Here is a 12,011-nt window from a genome sequence, read left to right as displayed (position 1 = left end):
AAAAATTTTTTTTCATGTATTGACCACTATTGACCACATCACTGTAGCTTGATCAATTTTCCCTATTTTGATTTGAACTCATGTTTAAAAACAACTCAGTTGTTTCTAGGAAGTGAATTGTCTAGGATACAAAAGGTCCCTTTTTTACAGCATCCCAGGCCCCCCCTCATTATAAACAGAAATAATATGCAATTCCTTAACTCACCTGGTAACCAACACCCCAAACTACTCAATCCACTGAATGTAAGCATTCCTAAGGAAGGCTTGGTGGAGTCGGCTCTGTATAGAAACAGCGGATCTCAGCAGTTAGAACACGGTTTTCACAGCAAGCGGTGTTGTGGCCATCAAGCATTTCTGCATCCTGGCTGTGGTGTATAGGAAGCCTCTAAGTGGGAATCACAGGTTACAAAAAGGATTAAATTTTATTGATAACAATGAGCAACATATTTTTCCCCAACTGCAAGCTTTGATGGGTTGCAAAAAAAAAAAAAAAAAACCAAAAAGCCTTCTTAGGGAGCTGACTGCCTGAGCCACCTTTCACCCCTTCTGTTACAAATCATGAAAAACCTTTATTCTGGAGGGAAAACTATCTCTATAAATGCCAGCAACAGTATAGGAGAAAACCATTGAGTTAGAAGGCGTTTTAGTTACTTTTTATGTAGAACTTCTCCTGTGGCTGAGGCGAGAGTAGAATTTTTGCTGACCAAGCTCTACCAGCCTCAAGAGCTTTCCCAGCCCTCAGAAGTCAAGTCCTCGCACCAGTATTCCGTACTGGGACACTCATAAAACCATGTGGGCCTCGCTCCCAAGCAGCCCTGTGCAGGCCCTAGGCACGGGGAGGAAGCAGACAGACAGAGTTGGTGGTGTAGATACAGGGGCCATGCTCTAAATACCCTGTTCCCAGAATCCCCTCCCATTTTCTGCCTTTCATGATCCAGCCAGTAATTCCTGACAGCCATTAAACAGCATCAACTCACCCTGGCCCAGAAGCTTGTGGATTGCTTTGCAAATACCTTCTCCAGGGACCATAGAAAGTAAATTCATCCCTGTGAAGAAAGTCTCTGAATCTCCCCTAGAATAGATCCGGGTAATGACAGGTGCCTCCTCCTAGAGTTAATTGTGCCTAACAATCTCTGGATAGTAAACTCGAAGACATCCACGGTCTAAGCCCAATAAAACAGATTGTTTCCTAGACCAGGAATGAGCAAAATAGCCCTCTGACTCAGAAAGTCTCTCTCTCTGTCAATTAGCTTTTGTCTTGTTTTTACCACTAACATCTCATCATATTACTGCAAGAGTTTTAAATAAAATACATTAGAATAGAAGAGATTACTCTTCTCCTTAACTCATGAAACCATAAAGCTGGGTTATAATGGCCGCCTTAGAGGAGACAGAAAAATTGGTAGAATCGGGTTTTATTTACCTATTACCTTACTTGAACTTAATTCCTTCTGAGTAGTCTTGCATGCACAGGGAAAAAAGGGCAAGTCTTTCTACCAGTTTTGAGAGGCTGCTTTCAGGATCACAGTATGTAGACTTCTAATTTAAGCGATTCAATCTTTTCAGAAAGTACTGAGACAGACACTTGGCAAGGGAAGGTGCTGGATTAAATTTTACACAAACAGAAAGGAGAAACGACATCAATGGCGCCATTATGTTGTCTTACTTTGAGAACCAAACTGGTTTAGAATCCAACAGACTTAAGGAATTCAGTGCAATTCTCGTGACACAGAGCAGGTCCCCTTATGGGGAGGTGCCTGCTGATTGAAGATTAGCCTGCAGCCAAAGGAAAAACAAAAAGCGTGGAGGAACTGGTCAAACAGGATCAAGTGTTACATTTGTATTGCTGCACAGTGCGGAGTAGCTGAGGCTGGCTGAAGCAGGTACCCACACGACTTATTTTCATAACTTCAGGATAATTTACAGTCCAGAAGAATGACGATTAACTACAGTCCAGTGTCTCTGAAAGACCATAACTCCAGAATGGTGAATGAGACATCAAGGATGAGATCTACTATCCAGCAATGCAGAAGCACGTTCAGTTTTGTTACCAGGCAGACAAGGTGAGGCTTACTTCAAAGTGAGAAGTAAACGCAGCTGACTTCCATTGCCTCCATTTAACGAGCAGACTCCACAACACACAACAAACTCCTCTTTAAAATATTTGAACCTTTGCCTCTTTCCTGGGATTTTATGGAATTCAGAATGTAGTGTGGTTCCCTTCAGTGAGATATATAGAAGAGAATCCCACCCCTTTCTGGCACCTTTAAATTCTTCTCCAGTGAGCCAGTAGGGTTGAAATCAAGTGAGGAGATGCTGCAAAGCTCCCTGTCTCTGAGTTTCTGGCTCTTTGTAAAAAGATACTGTATTTCCTTCGCTCTCCTTAGCTATGAGAACGTAGCCATTTTGATGACTGACCCAGTGAAATGGCAGGCAGGTTAAGAAAAGTGTTTGTTGAATTACCCAGGGGACAGCTTGTTCAACAGTTGTAAGTCATCAGGCATTGAAGGGGACAGCTTTCGTTCTCTGTACCATCTTTTTAAAAAGTTTAGAAGAAGCCTTGATGCAGAGTAAACTTGTCTATACATACATGAAGTATTTTATCAAGTGCAATGATTTTTTGGCCCTGGATGCACATTACTTTCACTGAGGATGCTTTTTAAAATTACCACGCCTGGGCTTAGCTCCAAACCAATTAAATAAAACGTCCGAGGGTGGGTACAGGCAGCAGTGTTCGTTAAAAGCTCCCTGGATGATTTGACTATGCAGGCAGGGCTGGGAACCACTTAGATCTAAATCTGAAGCCCCACCCATTAGAAGTCACATCCCAATTTCCCTCTTGTTGGGCTTTTTTAAGTGCTGAACTAGAAAAACCGCCTATTCTATGTTTGTCTTCAATTCCTTAGACAGGTTTCAACAATCTTTGCAAGAAGTTAATAATCCATAGCTAAGAAGAAGTACCCAGTACAATGGCTGCCAACAGAAGAGTCAGCATCATGTAGGAATGGACTTGGCTTCAAGTCGTTGAACAGCTAATAGTGGCTTAGAGAGATTGGGGTTCACAACAAGCAGTCTGAAAGTGGGCTGTTCTGCGTTGGAGCAGTAGCCCCACAGCCCAACGAGGAACTCAGGCTATTCTTTCTGTCCCTGGAGAGGTTGCCTGAATTAACAGAAATAACAAAAATACAAGGCAAGCAGTTAAATTTGAAAATCAGACAGACAGATACATTTTGTCTCATGCAGGTATGTCGTGTGCAATATTTGGAAATACTACGATAATCTCACTCCAATTCTGATGTTTGCAAACAACTTTCAAGCTCCTTTCTGCCCCACATCTGAGAAAGTGGGTAAGAAAGGCGGTCTGCTCCATCCCTTGGCACCAGCGGGGAGTTTAGACCCCGTGTTTGCAGCCCACTCAGCTCAGCCCTACCCTTCGTCACCATGAAACTCCAAGGCAGTCACTCCATCTGGATCCGTTGGGGACATCCTCAGCAGATGTGAGTCATTATGTGAGTCGTAAACCTTTGATACCTTCTTGGTATATGTATGGTGTCCACAGTCTCAACATCTGAACCAAATTTGGGATGGGGCTTCATCCATTTGTGGGGCTGGTAACAAGAGAGGTGACCCCAACACTGACACTAAAAAATATTTGTTGTCTAGTGGAAATTTTAACTGGACATCCTATATTTTATCCTGCAACCCTATCTATGGGCCCTCAGCTTCATGCCTGTTTCCTCAGAGTCACAGACCTTTTGGTCTCAAAGCCATGCTCCAACAGAAAGAGGCAAAAAAGTTTCTTTCTGGTGAGTCTTAGCTTTCTACTTGGGAAGGGAAGCCCCCCTCAGGTGCTTCTGGCTGCATTTCATTTTGTGAAATTTTCTTGTGTTCATATGCTTCCTGGAAGCGAGCCTTGAAAGAGGAGTATTTCAACTTTTCATAAAAAGAACAAAGGATTGTAGCTGCCTTTTGGAAGATAAATGTACAGCATCTACTATGAAGGTGTCTGTTGCCATACAATGGGTATATTTTCAAAATACCTGTATTTATCCATAAGTCAATTTTCCACTTTCTGAATCCGATTAGCCTGCAGGGAATGGGGATGCAAAAGTCACCTGGGAGGAAAGATATGGTCCAAGGACCCGCACCTTTGACATCAGCTGGGAGCCTTTAGAAACATGGAATGTAAGGTCCCACTTATGACCTGCTTTTAACAAAGTCTCCAGGTGATTGTATATATATTAAAGTTTGAGAAGATTGGAGATAGAAGAACATTGAAGAAGAGAAGAACATTTTCTGAGCTATTCTCAGTCCCCTTGTGATGCAGATGGGGCTCAGAAGTTTCCAAATGTGCTCAAGATGGGAGCAGGAAGAAGCTGAACTTAAGAACCAGAAATGCTGTCATGGCGCCCGCCATGTGAGAAGCAAGATGAACTGTACCTCCACTACTGCACCGGCAGCCCAGCCCAAGGGGCAAGTGGAAACCATGGTGGAACCTAAGGGGAGCCTACAGTGCCAGCAAGCGCTGGGGTGAGGCCAACTCAGCCAGGAAGGGCCTCTGTGCCCTGACCAAATCAGGACAGACCAACCCACTCAGCCACCAACTTGGTCTGCAAATACCAGCAGGGTGAGCCAGCAAACAGGTTGATAAGAAATGTTACTGAGACCAGAGGTGCCCTCCCATTCACGTCACCACTTCAAGGGCACCTTGCAGGGGCTGATAGTCACAGTCTGGGTTGGAAGGGCTGGACTGATTACTGCCAGTCAGTTTCTGATTGGTCAGTAACTGGGCCAAATCAGTTGTTAAAATAATTTAAATATCACCCCTGGATAAAGTCATCCCTCCCCCTTCTATACCCAGATACTACCTTGGCAGAAACAGAGGGATGGAAAGGCAAAATCTGAGTGACCACCCCACTTACTTATGAAGAATGTTTTTATTTTTTGCCCTGGGCTAAAGCTAAATTAAGATTAAGCTAAACTGGATTTTCCCAGCATTACCCAGCAAGTGGGAGAACATGAGAAAAATAGGATAGTTACAAAGTCAAGTAGCTATAGGTTGTCTGCATCTGGCAGTAGAGTGAGGAAATTTCCATCCCTGCTACAGACACAAGGATAACCTACTTCCTCTATTAAGTGTTTATCTCTCTAGATGAATTTAGGTTCTTCTATACCTTATTCAGGTATCTTTTTTTTTCTGTTAATCTAACGTCAGTCTTTAACGTGATATATTTTATTTTACATAAGTAGGGAAAGGGAGATATGGAAAATCATGTGTCAGTCCAATTTTTCTGGAAAAGGTGAGATCTCTACCAAAAAGAACTGGTAACTACCTGAGGTTATACAGTTCAGCCAGAAAGAAAAACAATCCACCATTGTGTAAAAATGTTACTGAAACCCAGGTTCAGAGTCCCCGTAGCTGGAAAGAGCAAGACTCAAAAGACTAGTTTTCGATTAGAAAGGAATATGAGGTTTATCAGGAGGCTGGCCACTGAGGAGGAGGTGGAGTCCCGTCCAAAAGCCAACTCCAAGGTTTCTGCCTGGCCCAGAGATTTTTAAAGAGGTTTAATCAGTTAAGGGAGTACAGTGGTCTGTGACATTCCTTGATTATGTGCAGACTCTCCCGTCCCCCCGCCTCCTCCATCTCCTTCCTTCCCCCCTCTCATTTCCCCCTTTTCCTTTTCCCCCACCTCCTGCCCCACCTCTGAGAGAGAGAGAGAGAGAAAGAGAGAGAGAGAGAGAGAGAGAGAGAGAGAGAATGAGAACCTTAAGCAGGCTCCAGGCCCAATGCAGACCCCCTATGGGGCTCAGTCTCATGAACCATGAGATCATGACCTGAGCCAAAATCAAAAGACTGATGCTTGACTGAGCCACCCAGGCACCCTTCATCTTCCACTTCAGATCCTCATATATTGCTAAAGCTCCCTCTTTAATTGTGAGAAAACTTACTCTAAACCATTTCAAAACAGTCACATGCTGAAGAAAACTGAACCTAGCCAACTGTCACTTAATACAGACAAATTTACTAATTATGTTTGAGCTAATCTACACTAAAGAAGCATGGATCATAGGTGAACACCTGCAATTCATTACTAGAAAAGATGGCAGATCACATGCTAAAGGACCAGAAGGCAAGAGTAATTAGGAAGAGTAGAGCAGTGGGTATTTGTTGATGATCATTCCAGCATCTGTTCCTCATCCTCCCTTCCCTGCCCCTCTAGAGCTCACCATTTCTATTTCCACGTGGTTGTAGGTACATAGGTTCCATCCCTGGTTCTTGTGAGAACATGTGACCAAGGCTAAGCCAATCAAAAGCACTCCATGCCCCAGCCTGCAGAGGTTTGTTCAAGGAGGCGTTTGGCTCTGATCCAGTAAGAGAGAATATCAGGATGCTGGTACAAATGCTGGGTTGATGTCAAGGTGAGATATGTGACTACAGCAGCCACTTTTCATCTGAGGATTGAGAGGGTAGGAAGGGGAGGCAGTCTAAGGACCAAGAAAGGGAGCTGGAATTATAGTAACAGGGTGAATGTCTGCAACCTTGGACTTATCAGTCATATGGTCCAGTAATACCTGATTCAATCTCAGCACTATTGACTTGGGGTTGGATAATTCTTCCTGTGAGGGAAGGTGCTGTGTATTGTAGGATGTTTAGGAACATCGTTGAGCACTAGTCACTAGATGCCAGTAGCACCTCCCTACCATCCATGATGGTCAAAAATGCCTGTCTAAATTGGGCTTTTTTTTTTTTTTTGCCTTGTTTTGGAATTGAGAGCCACCCTGGTAACCAGAGAGATTTGGCTCATCCACTTCTGTCCCTCCAGCTGGCCAGGTGTGGGAGCTCTGGAGAAGAGAGCCAGGAATACCCATCTGGAGTTGGACTCCATGCAGGTTGGAGGCGTTGATTGTTGGCCAGCTTCCCTCTCTGATGCCAAACGTGGGATCAGACTCATTGCACCCCCTCACACTCACCATGGGGGCAGAAGGTGGGTGAAAAAGAGGACATGCAAACCAGAACTGAGGACCAGCTCCAGCAACAAATGGAGATTGAGCCGAAGATGGCTCTGAGGATGGAAAGGGCCTGGATGGATCTGCACACTGGAAAACCAACCCGTGGCACTGGCCAAACTAAATCCTCAAGGGGCTTCTGTTAAAACCACAGTAAGCAGCTGATCGGTTGTGTGTAGCCTAGCAAAGACCTTTCCAGATTCAGAAATTCTGTTCAATATGGGGGTTCTTAGTTTTTTCATGTTATAGATCACTTTGGAAATCTGGGGAAGCCTTTATATATCCCTTCTCAGAATAAGGCCTTTAAATGCATAAAATAAAAATACACAGAGCTAATAAGGTAACCAATAATATTGAAAAAAGTTAATCGAAGTATTTTAAAGACACATGTGTGTCTTAGGAATACGTCTTTTTTTTTTTTATTGAGTTAAATGAAAAGATCTAGGGGCATTTCTAAAAGCTTCATGTCTTTGAAGTAGTGATAAATGCTTATTTTCCCCCCAAGAAAGCTGAAACAATTCTCATATGATATGAAAATAAGAGTTTTTCACAATGTGACAAAGTCACAGAAACTGCTGATATAAAGTACTGGATTCTATTGTTTTGTTTTACCTACATTTGGCATTACAGGAAGTGCTAACTTTTAGTTAAAGATCCATAAAAATAAATACTTGAATTTTTTTTTCATTCAAGTTTATGGATCTCTTTAATCCCAGGTCAAGAAGCTTTTGCAACTCGATCAGTCGTTCTCAACCAAGGGCCATTCTGTGCCACTGCGCCCCTCCCTCCCCACCCCCCCACCGGGAGATATTTGCCAATGTTTCTGAGACTTTTTTTGTTGTCATACTATTGGGGTTGGGGTGTGCTGCTGGCTTAGGGCGTAGAAGCCACGGATGCCACTGAACATCCTCCCAAGACACAGCACTTCGTTCCACAGTAAAGAATTATCCAGCCCTGGGGCATCTGAGTGGCTCAGGCAGTTGAGTGTCTGACTCTTGATTTCGGCTCAGGTCATGATCTCCCACAGTTTGTGGGTTTGAGCCCCACATCAGGCTCTGTGCTGAGCCTGCTTGGGGTTCTTTGACTCCTCTCTTGCCCCTCCCCCCAATAAATAAACTTAAAAAAAAAAGAAAAAGAATAATCCAGCCCAAAACGTCAGTAGCATTGAGATTGAGAAACCCTGAACTAGAGGAAGAATGCTAGACCTAGAAGAGTTATGGTCAGGATGAAGAAGCCTTTGTAAAGGCAGCTGAGAAGTCTGCGCCTTGCCCAAACCACATAGTCCTTAGGAAGCCTGGAAAGCATATCATTCCCCGCTTTTACCGTAAGTGCTGTTGTGTTTAGAAGAAGCTTCCCAGGAAACACAATTCAGGGCAGACACAAAGAAAGAGCAGGACAATATGGGCAAGAGAGCAAGGTGAGTTGTTAAAAGCAAAGCCACTGACTGGTGTAAGGCATTTGTGCTCTGAGGTTGTTTTGCTTGGTTTCCTATAGGAAAGTTCTTGCTCCCCAACTCTCATCCCAGGAGAAAGAGACGGGATCATGATTCTAAAGGCGTGTGCTCCATAGGACACCCAGATTTCCTGAGATGGAAGTAAATAGCATTTGAGGCTTCGATCCAATGAGAGCAATGATGTGGAATGGAACAAAAGGAGAGGAAGGAGAAGCTGGCGCCTAGAGAGGAAGTATAGAAATGGGCTGACCTGAGGCTGAGAGGCGGGCTTCCTGAGACCAGGGCTAATGTGATAGGTGGTGACAGAGTCCCTCCTTGACAAAGCTTCAGTCCAGCTCCCCTGAGCCCTCTTTTTATCTAGGCCTCATCATTGGGCCCATCTGTGGTCGACCCTTAGTAAGAATCCTGTCAAGTCAGTTTAGCCAGAATCCCCCTACCCCTGGTAACTACCCATCTACTGAGTGCCTCACTCCCAACTGTCTTTGCTGTATTTGGAGTTGAATTCTGTCTCTCTTCCCTATTGCAATCGTCTCGAATAAAGTCTTCCTTACTACTTTAACAAATGTTAAAATATTTTTTCTCTAATAGTCAAGGGCCACACTCTGCAGCGCTGAGAATGGGTGAATGGCCACGAGATGTGTAAGGAGCTGAGTGCTAATGAACATGGCCCTGTAAAGAGCAGGGCTGAGGTTCTCTGCGGCAGAGCCCATGCGGGCAGGGAGGAATCCCACAAGGGGAGTCTGTATGCCTGACAGAAGCAGAGGACCAGGGACAGTGGCAAGCTGAAAGATGAGCCACCGAACACGCAGGGCCCAGGACAGCCCTCCCTCCATACCCACCCCTTATCTCTATTTTCCATGCAGTGCATACATCTCCATGGCTCCTGTACTGCCTTTGGGGAGTCAGGCACGGCGTCTCCTCACAAACGGCTTTTCTCACCAACCACAGCAATGGAGAGACCCAACATCAGGCTTCATTTGATTCAGAAAAATAATGTTATACTTCTCACACTGAGCGTTGGGCGGTGTATTTACACTGGCTATGAGTGAACATGTATCTGTGTTATGCGGTTCTCTGTTTAACATCCAGTTCTTCCCCGCAAGAGAACTGGAGCAATTCTTCTCTGGGCGTGGCTCAGGGACATGGCTCCGCCCTGGTCCATACTTTCCTTCTTTCATTGTGTCACTGCCTGATGCACCTCTGTTACACGTTCCCTTCTGTGTCCCACACCATTTATATTGCACTTTCCCACTAATACAGCCATCGACCAGATAACAACTCCTTAATTCCAGTTATCCAGATTGCTATGAAGTTACATGTCTGTAGCCCAGATGTTAGAGGAGGTTCTTTTTATCCTTAAAATCAAGTTAAATCCTCAGTGTAGCAGTCGCACACTGCACATAACCAAAGCGTTTCCCGAGATTTAGACAAATTCTCTGGGGGCTTCAATGCTTAGAGTTCTTCTGCCTCCCAGTTTCTTCTTCTCAGGGATGTTTCATATGGTCTCTGCCCTGCACCATGCGAAATGCACAATATGCTCTTCCCACACACGCAATAAAATCCACTCAAACCCAGCATTCATGAGCCCAGCTGACTTTAAGGAATAGCTGGCGGAGTATCTGCTTTCCTCTTCTCCTCCGTTTCCAGTTTCTCTGCAGGTCAAGTAACGTATCTGTCTCTGATGCCTACCCCAAATCAAATTTCTCATCAAATCATGGTATTCCACTTACTAAGACCCTCACTCCCTGGAAAGAAATTAGAGAGACAAATAGCCATGTGGTGTGTGTGTGTGCGTGCCCGCGTGCACGTGCGTATATTCTTCCCACACATGATGAGACACTCAGATCTTTCATATCTCCAGATCCAAGTTCTTGCTTCTAACAAATACCCCTTCTCTGCATTTCATCTCCAATATTATCCTTTTGTATCACCACAAATCACTTTGGTCCTCTCGAATACTATTTATTTTCAGTTGTGCATGGGTCATCTTGCTATGCTGACCACAAAGAGTAGAGGGCTGATATAACTGCAGCTCAACAAACAAAAGTTAATACAAGATGTCCTCACCCACACAAATCCTTCGGTCGTTGTCATGAGCAAGACAATTCCATACCCTGCTGCTTGTGTCCTTGTGATGTCCACTTAGAACACTGCTTGGCACTATTTCCAAAAGCTGAGCACACAAACACATCGGTCCTGCAAACTCCACTTCTAGGCATACACAGAACAGATATACGTACATATTTTCACCATAAGACATGTAGAATAATGTTCATAGCAGCACCAACCCTAATAGCCAAACTGGAAACAACCCAAAAGTCCATAATGAGTAGAACAGATAAATAATTAGTGATATAATTATACAGTGGGAGATTATATAGAAATACAAATTGATGAAACACAACTACATGCAACATGGATGGACCAAATGAACATATCCAGTGAAAGAAGCTGGGCACAAGAGAGTACGTACTATAGGATTCCATTGATATTAAGTTCCAAAAAGCCCATATCAATCCATGGTGTTGGAAATCAGGATATTGATTACTATTGATATTGACTCTGTTATAGAATCTGGTCTGAATCACCTGGCAGAAAAACCAAGAGGCACCCTGGGATCCTGGAAGGCAGGAGGTTTATCTTATACCAGTGGGCTCAGAGAAGAGCATTCTCCAGATGTCTGAGCCCTGGGCATTAGCAGAGGGAACACTTGATAGCCTGTTACTTCTGCATTCCTAATTAATCAGAGACAAGTGTTTCTTATTAGTCCTGTTAACCATCTTACAACAGATTTTCCCTATCAACTCGAATTGGGAATGAGAACGGCTTCTGAAATTCTGGAGTGTACCATTTCTTGATCTGAGTGCTACTTACACATATATATATTCACTTTATGAAAACCAAGCTATATACACATGACTTGTGTGCCTTACGTATGTGAGCAAAGTGTTAGACCTGTACTCTTTTTATACGAGACCTAGAACTGTCTGGGAGGACTTTACCTTTGCCTTCATCTAGCACTTGAATGGCGAATGAATGGCACAGTCCTTTCAACATGTCCCAAGATAAATTTGGAATGTTGGGTCCCAGGGCCAGACATGTGTTTGTATGTTGTGAAAATCTCTGATCTGTGAGACAGCACGTGGGCTGGGAAACCTGAGAATTGTAGGCCTATGTGACAGGTGGGAAACTGAGAGAGAAGCTTCTTTGCATAAAGACAAACTCCAACGACCATGGCCTCATCACAGCAATCATACACACTCTCTAGGTGGGTGAGGAGGGACCCAACCATCTATGCATCTGTGCAATTGACAGGCCTCCCTTGAAACAGACAGGCTGTGGGGCACCTGGGTGGCTCAGGCAGTTAAGCATCTGACCTCGACTCAGGTCATGATCTCACAGTTCAGGATTTCAAGCCCCACATCAGTCTCTGTGCTGACAGTTCAGAGCCTGGAGCCTCCTTCAGGTTTGGTGTCTCCCTCTCTCTCTGCCCCTCCCCTGCTTGCGCTCTGCCTCTCTCTCTCTTACTCTCTCTCTCTCTCAAATAAAC

The sequence above is a fragment of the Suricata suricatta genome, chromosome 1, assembly GCF_006229205.1.
Source record: "Suricata suricatta isolate VVHF042 chromosome 1, meerkat_22Aug2017_6uvM2_HiC, whole genome shotgun sequence".
Lineage (NCBI taxonomy): Eukaryota > Metazoa > Chordata > Mammalia > Carnivora > Herpestidae > Suricata > Suricata suricatta.
Note: the sequence above shows the minus strand (reverse complement) of the source record.